The sequence below is a fragment of the Anopheles gambiae genome, chromosome 2, assembly GCF_943734735.2.
Source record: "Anopheles gambiae chromosome 2, idAnoGambNW_F1_1, whole genome shotgun sequence".
In the NCBI taxonomy this organism is placed as follows: domain Eukaryota; kingdom Metazoa; phylum Arthropoda; class Insecta; order Diptera; family Culicidae; genus Anopheles; species Anopheles gambiae.
In genome coordinates this window covers 63329065-63343542 of record NC_064601.1, presented here as the reverse complement: position 1 = coordinate 63343542, position 14478 = coordinate 63329065, and the positions used below count along the sequence as shown (strand labels likewise).

The 14478-nt window shown below is 38.1% G+C and overlaps 2 long non-coding RNA genes and 1 pseudogene across 2 annotated transcripts; 1 reads left to right on the top strand and 2 right to left on the bottom strand.

Moving 5' to 3' along the window:
- The first annotated feature begins 1701 nt into the window (after positions 1-1701).
- LOC133391632 (uncharacterized) lies at positions 1702-3920 on the top strand (annotated as a pseudogene).
- Positions 3921-6796: 2876 nt separating this feature from the next.
- On the bottom strand, positions 6797-9190 carry LOC133391487 (uncharacterized). The gene is made up of 5 exons (XR_009764992.1): positions 9106-9190; positions 7868-7954; positions 7619-7804; positions 7502-7552; positions 6797-7430 (listed from the first exon to the last, which is right to left on the bottom strand). It is a non-coding gene; the product is annotated as an uncharacterized LOC133391487 (long non-coding RNA).
- A 327-nt stretch (positions 9191-9517) lies between these two features.
- LOC133391488 (uncharacterized) lies at positions 9518-11255 on the bottom strand. The gene is made up of 3 exons (XR_009764993.1): positions 10917-11255; positions 10800-10850; positions 9518-10728 (listed from the first exon to the last, which is right to left on the bottom strand). It is a non-coding gene; the product is annotated as an uncharacterized LOC133391488 (long non-coding RNA).
- Between the last annotated feature and the right edge of the window lie 3223 nt (positions 11256-14478).

Sequence of the window (14478 nt, the reverse complement as noted above, 5' to 3'; positions counted from 1 at the left end):
GTGTGTTGATCGAGTGAGGATAGCATCGTGCGTTTTAGCGATTTCGCGGCAGCATCCATACGTGTTTGGAACTCAGCTGTTAGCTGAGATTTGAGATCGGTGAGTGCCGCCGTTAGCTCAGCAATCATCACTGAGTGTCCGTTGCGGCGATTCTCCGAACAATTGTGGCAAAGCCACAGAATTTGAGAATCTTCTTTGATGAGATCCTTGACTGCGGCACTACTCACACCAAGACACGAACGATGAGCCCATCGCTTGCAGAAGCCGTCGCAAGTGTAAGTAAGTTCCTCGGATGACGAAGCACGGGCGCAGGTCAAACAGTGATCAGCCATGACGGTTCAATAGCCTCACCGCGCCAAGGAGTATACACTTTATATAACTTATACAGGCTTCGAGCACTTGAGTATATGAACAGTTTATTGAGGTTTGCACAACTGATAATCAGAACACAGTGCAATGATAGAACCAGATCGGGATTTGCGAAAATAAGTGCACAAAACGCAAATAACGCGGAGCGAAATGAAGTACGTGCTATCAGTGTGAGTGTAAGCGAAGGAATGATATTGCGGGGGCTTGGCTAAAACGATGTTGTACTTATGTAAACAATACAATAATATAATTTATTAACCCTGTAATTTATTAAAGTGCCCTTTTTGCGTTACCGTCCCGCTCGGCCGCCTTATTCCAAGAGAGCACGATCGTCCTTACGATCGTGCTGAGTGTGATGATTTTTCATGAAAGTGATGTTATTCTGGTTGATAAACTATCATCGTATTTAACACTATTTTTTATTTGCCGGTTTAAAGCCCTTTTTCATAAATATTCGTGAAAATGCAAACATTGATTTTGCTCCTATTTTCGGCAGTTTGTTCCTATTTTCGGCAGGCTGTGTTCCTATTTTCGGCAGCGCGAATACGGGTCAGAAAATGTTTTTATCAATGTTAATATGTACAAAAAAATGTTGTAAGCAATTTAAGACTCTTACTTTCCTAAGATTGGTGTTAAAATCACTTTAATTATTGTGGTAGGGTACAGCTAAGAGAGTGTGAGTGACGAATGAGCGTGAGGGAGTCTGTCAGTGTTGGACAACGAATAAAGCTGGATGTGCGTCCATGTACAGGAGGAGAAAGCTTTCTGTTGGATTGGAAGATATCACATTGGCGATCCTGCATGTTATAAGCAGAAGAGTATTGAGAGTGGTGTGATGGTGCATTTTTTCGGTTCATTTTTTGTTTGTTTGTGAGTCGGGTTTAGCCTATGGCCACATTGCAATACGTTATCAAATTTGTCGGCTGAGTCGAGTTTAGCTCATGACCTGCGCGAGAACTACGGTAAAAAGTCTGTGCCGGGTTCGGCCCATGGCCAGCTCAGAAGCTCGTATTTTATTGAAATTACGTGTGAGTCGGGTTCAGCCCATGACCAATACAATGAAGTACTGGTTGAGTATGCGTGAATACGAGAGTATGTGTGAGTCGGGTTCGGCCCATGGCAAACGTGAAAGATCTTGTTTTAGAATATGCCCAAGCGGAAATTTTCGGACGATAACCTACACCCTCTCACAGTTTGACAAGCGGTATATAGATGTATGTGTGTTTCTTTCGCGCCTTTTCACTCTTGACACCAAGGAAGCGTTGAACCATTTCGGCTGTCATTACATTTGTGGGTTGCGTTTGATCAGTTGTGTTTGCTTGTATTAACACCAAAAGCTAAAACCAAATTATTTTCAAAATGTCGAATATGAAACGTGCTAGGAAGACAGGAAATATGTATCATCGGGCGAATAAATATTCGATATTGAGTCCATCACGCCAAGACCAGCAGGAGGCAAGCTCAAGTCGACACAGTAAGTGGTGTATGCCTATAAAAAAAGTTTAATAAATTACCAGCAATTCCTAAGTGATAATGTTTATTGAAACTTGCAGACGTAGAGGAATTTAGTGCCGCATATGAATGGCAAAATGAATATGATGATGCAATGGAGGATGGCCATCAGGATACCGTGCAGCACGATGAAGGGGATTCTGTGCAGGATGGCGATGCAAACTTCACAGATGGTAGCGATGTCGAAGCTGGTAGTGCGTTAAATATTGATAATATGTGTATAGAGGATGGGATACGATATTGGGCACTATCGAATAATCAAACCCATCAGTCGATAAATATGGTGCTGCGTCTGTTCAAAAAAACAGGGGTGAAAGTACCGGCATCTGCCAAAACGCTGCTTAAAACTAAACGAAATCCATTTTAAGTAGATACACACCATTTTTTTTACTTGATCGAATTACAGCTCATCATTATCTCCTTTTATTTGCAGATCAGTAAAGGTACCTCCTAATTGTATTACTTTAACATTGTCGATTGATGGATTGCCTCTACATAATAGCAGTAATATGCAATTTTGGCCGATATTGTTCAAAATCGAAGAACTCCCACAAGCTCCAGTTATGGCAGCCGCAATTTTTTGTCGATTTCAGAAACCAAACAATATAGAAGAGTTTCTTCGGCCAGCCGTCGATGAGCTAAACCTCCTAATGGCGAATGGTATCATCATTGACGGAAAGAAAGTTGTTGTGAAAATGCGTGCTATTGTTGCAGATATTCCTGCCAGAGCTTTTATTAAAGGTATTGAAACCATGTTAAAAATTATTTAGTGTGAATAGAGTTTTATAAACAGACACAACTGATAATGAACAACATTCTATATTTTTGCAGGTGTAAAAGGGCATACCGGCTATAACGCCTGTTTAAAATGCACCGTTGAAGGGAATCATAGCGAGGCTGGACACACCATCGTTTATGCAAATGATTCAAATACAAGAAAACGAACAAATGAAAAATTCCGTAAATATGAATATCCAGGACATCAAATAACAACAACACCCCTATGTCAATTGAATAACTTTGACATAGTGCAGCATGTAACCATTTCAGATCTGTTGCACTTGTTTCATCTAGGGATAATGAAGGGATTAATTATAGGATGGCGTGATGGAAAGCTAGGCAAGAGAGCATGGTCCCAAGAGCAATGCCAAAAGATATCCGCTGCTTTATGAAAGATTAATCTTCCTTCGGAAATGCATCGCAAATTACGTTCCATAAAATATGCGAATTTTTGGAAAGGAGTAGGGTTTGGATATTTTTTTAACTACGCGGGTCTTGTTGCATTGAATCCACATTTGCCTAATGAGTTGTATAACCATTTTATGTTGCTATTTTGTGCTGTAACATTGCTTTCGTCAAATGTTTACAAGACGAAGTGGAAGGTGGCTGGGCAACTGCTAGACAAATTTGTGAAAGATTTTGAAACTTTGTATGGTGAACGTTATATTAGCAGCAATGTTCACAACCTACGTCATGTTCTTGAAGAAGTAGAGCATTTTGAATCGTTTTGGTCTATTTCCACGTATGTTTTCGAAAATTATTTACAGTTTTTGAAGCGCTTGCTGCGAAGCGGGTGGAAAAATTTAGAACAGGCCATAAATCGACTGTACGAAATGGATGAAATGAACATGCAGCATGCATCAACTCAATCCAATAGCAATTATCCAACTGTAAAGCAGCGCGGTAATGTTTCAACACTTAACATTAATTCTAATTTTCTACTACAGAATAACACCCGAAATGGCTGGTTCTCGACAGAGAACGATCACATAGTGAAGTTCCAAAGTGCCACAAAAGAATATTTGAATGGTAGCGAGAGTATTCGTATTACTGGTAAAAAGATAAATGTGAAAGGCTTAGTTTTCAACGAGCCATTTGAGTCAAGCGAAATTTTAGTTTTCAAAGGATGCATTAATTCGTTATCTGAAACATGTGAAGACTTCGGGTTAAATGATATAAAATGCAAATTTGTAGCATTGCCCACATCGCGATAAGAGGAATTATTTTTTGTTCCTGTAATACATACGCTTGTTGAATAAAATAAAAACATAACAAATAAAGTGAAACCTCTCTTTTTTTAATTTTAATTCACGTCTTAAATTATTATATAATGCAGCTGTGTCAAACTCATTTCATCAGAGGGCCGTAAGTACAAATTTTCAGTGATTCGCGGGCCGCAAAGTTGAGAATGGAAAATATAACCCCAATATTTATGTAAAATACTTTTTTACATTTTTATTGTTAAACAAATTGACTTTTTGCACTCCTCGCTTCTTATCTGGAATCTTTTGTAATGTACAAATTCGCGATGTTATTTTTATATGTGCTCGTTTTTATATGAGAAAAAAAATTTAATGTACTTTCAATGTTATTATTAAAATAGGACATTTTTCATTACTCGCGTTCTCTTACGGCAGTTCTGCTAGAAAATATCTGTCAAACACACTTTTTCACTGAAGTAGGAGAAGTCTAGCAGCCTGTAGTGAATCTTTTTCAAGCAATCCGAACTAGTTCACATCACTGGATGAATAACAAAAATATTTTCTTGCAATTTTTTGACACATCTTATAACAAGAACCTGTATTTTACGAATAACTTTATTTAAAATTACGATAATTTTATCTCACGAAGAGTCGTGGTGTGTGATCCCATACAGATCGGCAATTCTATTTTTGACACTTAAAGGGAGATGATTCGCGAATTGAGGAATTGAGGACTGTGTGAGCTAATCTATTAATAAGCTTTGTATTGCAAGGCTTCGGCATTTCGATTATTTTTATCCTTAATCTAAATCCTTTAGGCTTAAGCGTAATCATATCATTTTTATTTTGATTTTTGGGGAGGTTGGAAATTACATTAATTCGTCTTGCAGAATGTTGGGTACAAATAATTCCAACTTGGCTACAATCACTTTTATTAACATTTATGGTGACATGATTATGACAAAAAACAGAAGTGGCTCCAATCGAACATCAATGATGTAACATTCTAAGGTCGGAAAAAAATCGGAGCCGAATGAATCCTTTACTCGGCAGTCGGGGCATGGAGATTGTCAAATTCGGTGGGACAACCGATGACTCCAACGGTTCCGAATGGCTCTAAACGGCTCTATAGGCTTCGGACGGCACCGAACGGAACTGTTGGTTTGGTTTGGCCGGATTCGAAGTCGGAATAGCTATGATCGGAAATGGTTTTGAGCCGTGGATGCGATTCCGACAATCAATCACTAGTTGTTGAAAAATTTCCTAGTGTATGTATCAAATTATGTTCATTTCTTTTTCGTTTGTAGTCAGTTGACGTAAATCTATTTTTCCATACAGAATGTGCAATCGAGTGTGCACAAAATTATGCTAATATTCAGAATTTAATCGAAACATAATACGACTGAGCTTGCATTCGATTCAATGATTCTTAAGGGTCTCGATTGATATGTACGTTTGTGTAGAATAAGTTTATGAGATGTTATGGGTACATTCATGTTAGTTTCGAAAAATATACCAACAAATGGATTGTTCTTCTCTGGAAAATTTAATACACTTTGACAAATAGTATTAACAGATTTATGGTTTGCAGTGCTTTTAGCAATTCTCAAAATATTCTCGCGAGCCGCATTTAGAATCGACGCGGGCCGCATGCGGCCCCCGGGCCACCAGTTTGACATACCTGATATAACGTATTACGTATGAAAATAAAGGTAAGTTTTCGTTTTATCCGCAGTTCTTATATAGTTATAAATTCACTATGATTTTTTAATAATTATAACCAAACATTTTTAGTCATTTTGGATGACGTACAACGTAATTTAAAATACTAATTTATAACGTAAAAATAAAATCATCCATGATTATTACTATTACGTTTTGCGGTATGGCTTGACGTTCGCTTCGTTTTGTCAATATGTATACTAGTGATGGGTTAAGTTGGCAAAAATCCGGAGTCGACTCCGATCCGACTCCGATAAATTCGGAATCGACTCCGGAAGGTAGGTCCGCGCTGCAATATCCGGAGTCGTCCGGAGTCGCCCGGAGTCGGAGTCGTCCGGAGTCGTTCGGAGTCGTTCGGAGTCGTTCGGAGTCGTTCGGAGTCGTCGGAGTCGTTCGGAGCCGTCCGGAGTCGCCCGGAGTCGGAGTCGTCCGGAGTCGTTCGGAGTCGTTCGGAGTCGTCCGGAGTCGCCCGGAGTCGGAGTCGTCCGGAGTCGTTCGGAGTCGTCGGAGTCGTTCGGAGTTGTCCGGAGTCGCCCGGAGTCGGAGTCGTCCGGAGTCGTTCGGAGTCGTTCGGAGTCGTCCGGAGTCGTCCGGAGTCGTTCGGAGTCGTTCGGAGTCGTCGACTCCGGACAACTCCGCTCGACTCCGGACGACTCCGAACGACTCCGACTCCGGGCGGATCTAGTGGTTCCATTTTGCCAGAGTCGGAATCGAACTAACAATAGTCGGAGTCGGATCGGAGCCGTGGTTGCGCTCCATACAGCATATCACTAATGTATACGTTCAGCAGCATGTCTTAATTTTTTTTGTAAATATAAAGCAACATAATTAATAGCCGGTGTTAATGAATTTGTGCTCCCTATTTCTACAAATAATTGTAAAATATTCTTATAATTACGTAAACCTGTTTTAGTTACATTACATGTTTTGCATATACCGGACCAATTCATTTGCGCAAAGAATGTTTTTGTAAATAATAAATCTATCGCATCGTGTAAACGATTATCCACATCATTGCGTGTGATTTGCAGTTGCATCCATCTAACTACCTTTCGCTTGAAATCTGAATCATTATTTAGTTTAACATCGAAGGTTTTCAATTCTTCTTCAGAATTAATCTGATTCACTTCAAATTCCGTCCTGCGAAGTAAACCTTCGCGAGGACGAGTCATCGTAATCAGTTCTTCTGATATTGTCGCGCAAACGAAAGTGTCTTTCGGAGCAGCAGCTTAAGACAGGCACAGTACACGCCGACTTAAGCACAATAATGAACGCACCAACTGGTTCTTGGCAAGTAATGGCTTCATTAATTTATTCAATTGATTTTATACTCTAAAAATGCTGACCGTCGTCGATCAGCATATTCTTCTTAATCTATTCTTCTTAGCCTATTTTTCCATTTAATCGTTAAACCAGCGCGCATCGCTGGCTCGTTGCATAACATAGCTAGTCAGCATTTATTGACCTAGCAACGCTTTGTTTTTTAAGCCTAAATTGTCGTCAGCGACAGATATGAATCTAGAACGTGTTGTATTCTTTAAAACGATATCCATTTTGGTGTCAATTTGGTCCAGGCGGTTATTGATCACCTTGAAATTTTCTTTGATTTCATCGTTTTTTTTTTTCATTAATCTGAGCAGTTAATGAGACACAAAACTCGTCAAACATTACGTGTAAGTCCTCAAGTTCCTTGTACGCAAGAGGAGTAGAAATTTGTCTTTTTTTGTGTGCTGAAAATAGAAACAAAAATAAATAAAACGTATTTGAGCGACACTTGTTAATACTTGCCAGTAGGATTATTGACGACTATCTGGTGTTCATATTTTGAGGTATTATTATTGGTAGCTGTAAAAAAGTAAATGTTAAAGTCATAAGTACAATGATAAGAATTTGTTTTCATGTAACTTGCGATATACCTGCTTCTAAACTTGTGTCGTTTGTTAAAAACGTCGAATTAATATTGAGTTCTGAAAAAAAAAACATACCAATTCTTATTGATGTACATGGAAAGATTTCATTGTATTTTTACATACCTTTAGATGTTTTTGGACCGACAAACGGATTATAGGGAGCAGGCAAAGTCAAACTATCGTTTTCTGTGATCAAACATTTTGTTTTAAATCAAATAACACTTAGAAAAAATAAACAATACTCATTATTTGGTAATTCTATGAACCGTGCGTTGTCTACGTGTTTGTGCTCCGAGGAAATACGTGCACCTGTGAAAGAACCAATATTGTTATTGATATACAAACTTCATTGGCATAGTAGCTTTAACGAACCATCGTAATAAAAGATTGCCGTAGAACTTGTCCGAGTGGAGCAAGGATGCGATACAACAACAAGATCGACCAAGCTGGGATATTGGGCTGAAAGTAAATTGTAAGTAAAGAGTATATGAGGACAATAGTTTGTTATTTGCATTAAAACACACACACACACACACACACACACACACACACACACACACACACACACACACACACACACACACACACACACACACACACACACACACACACACACACACACACACACACACACACACACACACACACACACACACACACACACACACACACACACACACACACACACACACACACACACACACACACACACACACACACACACACACACACACACACACACACACACACACACACACACACACACACACACACACACACACACACACACACACACACACACACACACACACACACACACACACACACACACACACACACACACACACACACACACACACACACACACACACACACACACACACACACACACACACACACACACACACACACACACACACACACACACACACACACACACACACACACACACACACACACACACACACACACACACACACACACACACACACACACACACACACACACACACACACACACACACACACACACACACACACACACACACACACACACACACACACACACACACACACACACACACACACACACACACACACACACACACACACACACACACACACACACACACACACACACACACACACACACACACACACACACACACACACACACACACACACACACACACACACACACACACACACACACACACACACACACACACACACACACACACACACACACACACACACACACACACACACACACACACACACACACACACACACACACACACACACACACACACACACACACACACACACACACACACACACACACACACACACACACACACACACACACACACACACACACACACACACACACACACACACACACACACACACACACACACACACACACACACACACACACACACACACACACACACACACACACACACACACACACACACACACACACACACACACACACACACACACACACACACACACACACACACACACACACACACACACACACACACACACACACACACACACACACACACACACACACACACACACACCTTACATAATACTTACTTGTCTTCTGTTCGTTTTCCCTTGTAATATTGGATACCATAGTAGAATTCGTTGAAGAATTTATGTCTTTTGTTTTACAGGGTTTCCCACGATTTATTGGTTGGTTCCCAGCAATTTTTGGTGGGTTCCCATATTTTTTTGGTGCGTTCCCACGATTTTTTGGCCGTCTCCCAGAATTTTTTGGTCCAATTGTATTGATATCCAATCGGAAGATACCAATAAATTATGGGAAAGAACTAAAAATCTATGGGAACCCACCAAAAATTGATGGGAACCCACCAAAAAATCATGGGAACTGACCAATAAATCGCGGGAAACCCTGTATCCATCGCAAAACACGTCCAGCAGCGAGGTTTTTGATCAATATGCTTAAATTAAATGAATCATTCATCATATAATGCAAAATTTATAACCAACTACACAGGAAATATTTCCACACATTTTTCTAGTTTTCATTCATCTAGTGGTTCCATTTTGCCAGAGTCGGAATCGAACTAACAATAGTCGGAGTCGGATCGGAGCCGTGGTTGCGCTCCATACAGCATATCACTAATGTATACGTTCAGCAGCATGTCTTAATTTTTTTTGTAAATATAAAGCAACATAATTAATAGCCGGTGTTAATGAATTTGTGCTCCCTATTTCTACAAATAATTGTAAAAAATTCTTATAATTACGTAAACCTGTTTTAGTTACATTACATGTTTTGCATATACCGGACCAATTCATTTGCGCAAAGAATGTTTTTGTAAATAATAAATCTATCGCATCGTGTAAACGATTATCCACATCATTGCGTGTGATTTGCAGTTGCATCCATCTAACTACCTTTCGCTTGAAATCTGAATCATTATTTAGTTTAACATCGAAGGTTTTCAATTCTTCTTCAGAATTAATCTGATTCACTTCAAATTCCGTCCTGCGAAGTAAACCTTCGCGAGGACGAGTCATCGTAATCAGTTCTTCTGATATTGTCGCGCACACGAAAGTGTCTTTCGCAGCAGCAGCTTAAGACAGGCACAGTACACGCCGACTTAAGCACAATAATGAACGCACCAACTGGTTCTTGGCAAGTAATGGCTTCATTAATTTATTCAATTGATTTTATACTCTAAAAATGCTGACCGTCGTCGATCAGCATATTCTTCTTAATCTATTCTTCTTAGCCTATTTTTCCATTTAATCGTTAAACCAGCGCGCATCGCTGGCTCGTTGCATAACATAGCTAGTCAGCATTTATTGACCTAGCAACGCTTTGTTTTTTAAGCCTAAATTGTCGTCAGCGACAGATATGAATCTAGAACGTGTTGTATTCTTTAAAACGATATCCATTTTGGTGTCAATTTGGTCCAGGCGGTTATTGATCACCTTGAAATTTTCTTTGATTTCATCGTTTTTTTTTTCATTAATCTGAGCAGTTAATGAGACACAAAACTCGTCAAACATTACGTGTAAGTCCTCAAGTTCCTTGTACGCAAGAGGAGTAGAAATTTGTCTTTTTTTGTGTGCTGAAAATAGAAACAAAAATAAATAAAACGTATTTGAGCGACACTTGTTAATACTTGCCAGTAGGATTATTGACGACTATCTGGTGTTCATATTTTGAGGTATTATTATTGGTAGCTGTAAAAAAGTAAATGTTAAAGTCATAAGTACAATGATAAGAATTTGTTTTCATGTAACTTGCGATATACCTGCTTCTAAACTTGTGTCGTTTGTTAAAAACGTCGAATTAATATTGAGTTCTGAAAAAAAAAACATACCAATTCTTATTGATGTACATGGAAAGATTTCATTGTATTTTTACATACCTTTAGATGTTTTTGGACCGACAAACGGATTATAGGGAGCAGGCAAAGTCAAACTATCGTTTTCTGTGATCAAACATTTTGTTTTAAATCAAATAACACTTAGAAAAAATAAACAATACTCATTATTTGGTAATTCTATGAACCGTGCGTTGTCTACGTGATTGTGCTCCGAGGAAATACGTGCACTTGTGAAAGAACCAATATTGTTATTGATATACAAACTTCATTGGCATAGTAGCTTTAACGAACCATCGTAATAAAAGATTGCCGTAGAACTTGTCCGAGTGGAGCAAGGATGCGATACAACAACAAGATCGACCAAGCTGGGATATTGGGCTGAAAGTAAATTGTAAGTAAAGAGTATATGAGGACAATAGTTTGTTATTTGCATTAAAACACACACACACACACACACACACACACACACACACACACACACACACACACACACACACACACACACACACACACGCGCGCACACACACACACACACACACACACACACACACACACACACACACACACACACACACACACACACACACACACACACACACACACACACACACACACACACACACACAAACACACACACACACACACACAAACACACCTTACATAATACTTACTTGTCTTCTGTTCGTTTTCCCTTGTAATATTGGATACCATAGTAGAATTCGTTGAAGAATTTATGTCTTTTGTTTTATCCATCGCAAAACACGTCCAGCAGCGAGGTTTTTGATCAATATGCTTAAATTAAATGAATCATTCATCATATAATGCAAAATTTATAACCAACTACACAGGAAATATATCCACACATTTTTGTTCTATGTGTCTTGATCACTTGACCCTAATATCATAAAACCTAACTTAAAATAACTAAACTTATCCTTATCATTTAGCTCACTTGCTAGGTCGGCGGATCCAAATTGACGGTAAGTAAAATTGACACTACATAAACTTGTAGGGATTAGGATCGACAAGGAAGTGATAGATAGAGAGAGATAGGACGAGCGTGAAAGATCATTCGAGATGACAAGAAATGCGAATAAACGTCAGTCGTGTTAGATTAATCAACAGAAGAACATGACACCGTGTGTTCCTTAATTTCTTGAATCCGAAAGGTTACTTTAAAGGATGGTGGCTTGGCCAGATCACGACAATGGCGCAGTTGGACGAATCTACGCATGGTAAATATAAGGATTTGGTTGGTTATTGTGGGTATTGCGTATTTTCCAAAACAAGTGAGAATATGGATGAACGTGGTGCGTATGTGTCAGTGACATAGTTTATATCAGGGGTCTCCAAACTTTTCAGTTCGCGGGCCGCATTGCTTCTCAATCAACTATGTTGAGGACCATTTTGACGCTACCTTTAGAATGGGTGGAAGTTCAAATCTTGTTTTAATAAGAAAATACTAGCAATTTACATAAAATTTCTGGAGCTTTCTTTTATTGAATCTTGATTTTCGTCTCCCAGAATTAAAAAAATAAATTTTGATTGGTTTGTCAGAAAAGAAAGCTATTTAATTTAACCTTCACACAGTCATCGCGGGCCGCATTAAAGGCTATTGAGGGCTGCATGCGGCCCGCGGGCCGTAGTTTGGAGACCCCTGGTTTATATCAATGAAGAAGATACGCACACTAGCAAGTTTTGAACTATATAAACGATTTAGACGTTCCTGAAGGGGTCTGTTACAAAAAAAATAAAAAAAAAGTTACTTGAGGAACACGTTGTAAGTGATTAATGAGCATTAAATACAAGTAGTATTTACTATCATAGTAAAACAAGACATAAATTAGGAACAATGAACAAAATAAAACACAAAATAATAAATAACACTTCATAAATAAAATAATAAATTATTTCTTAAAATGTTTATAAGAAATAAAATAAATAAAACGATATGTAAAATAAAACAAAATATAATAAAATGAGTTAATTAATAAATTTATAAATAAATAAATCAATCAATAAGTTAACTTATTATTAATAATAATAACGTGCATAATTTAACAATTAAATCAATAAAGGCATTTACATAATAATTTTCCTACTCAGTGCTTTATAGTGCTGACGCAAAATCTTACTTATAAAACGGTCATACTTGTATGAATTGATGCAATAGACCACATTAAAGCACATTCCACCAGGAATCGATGTAACAAAAAAATGAAAATGAAGTGTTGAGGCACGTCCTTCAAGAGGACCGATGCAATAGACCATATTAAAGCACATTCCACCAGGAATCGATGTAACAAAAAAAAAATTATAATAATAATAATAATAATATTAATAAACGAAGATGAAGAGTTCAGGCACATCCTTCAAGAGGACCGATGCAATAGACCACATTAAAGCACATTCCACCAGGAATTGATGTTACAGAAAAAAAAATGAAATTAAATGTTAAGGCACATCCTCCACGAGGATCGATGCAATAGACCTCATTAAAGCACATTCCAACAAGAATCGATGCAAATTCAAAAAAAAAAGTGTGGAAGTATACGTATCGAAGCAATCCTTCGTGAGGATCGATGCAATAGACCACATTAATGCACATTTCAACGAAAATCGATGCACCATAATCGATGTTATAAGTGTTAAAGCATATCCTTCAATAGGATTGATGTAATCGTAAATATTAAGACACATTAAATAGGAATTAATTACAAATATATATATATATATATATATATATATATATATATATATATATATATATATATATATATATATATATATATATATATATATATATATATATATATATATATATATATATATATATATATATATATATATATATATATATATATATATATATATATATATATATATATAAGTAATACTAGTAATTAATATAGTAATATAAGTAATTTTAATAATAAATAATCAAATAATGATGATCGTTACAATGTGTAGGGTTAACCCACGTTCATGTCACACACGGTGGTAAGGGTCAAGTTTATCATCAGCGAACCGGTTCAGCAGTTTCCACCGTTTCTGAAGGGAGATCACACTTGTTGGTGTGAGTAATGTCAAGCGACGCGATGAAATGGCAGAAACGTGAATCAACGTGTTAACTGAACAAAGGTTCCTGATTACACAAAAGTCGCATTGTTAATCTACTTGCATATTATTTAATTACGGCTTGTCAATTAAACTACGGAGATAAAATTTATAAAGTTACAATCATGCCAACAAACTTGCGGGATTCCGGGTGGATGGTGGAGGATGACGACGAGCATAGTGTGTGTTCGTTCAAACCAGGAATAGAGGAAGCTTCAGCATTTCCCTCGCTTTCATTTTCTTCGCTACAAGTTGGGGAATGCAAAGCCTTAGACGGAGAGGAGGAAATTGACAAAATTTCCTTCAATAGATGGCGTGAGATCCGCGAATCGGGTATGGCATTAGCAGGAATAAAGGAAGAGTCGACGAAGGCAAACATTTTTAAAATGAAAGCGGGCTCAAAATTGCTTGACATCTTGGACAACACATCTAATAAAGGCGGGCCTGATGCACTTACCCAGCCATATTCCAGTGCAATTTATCGCCT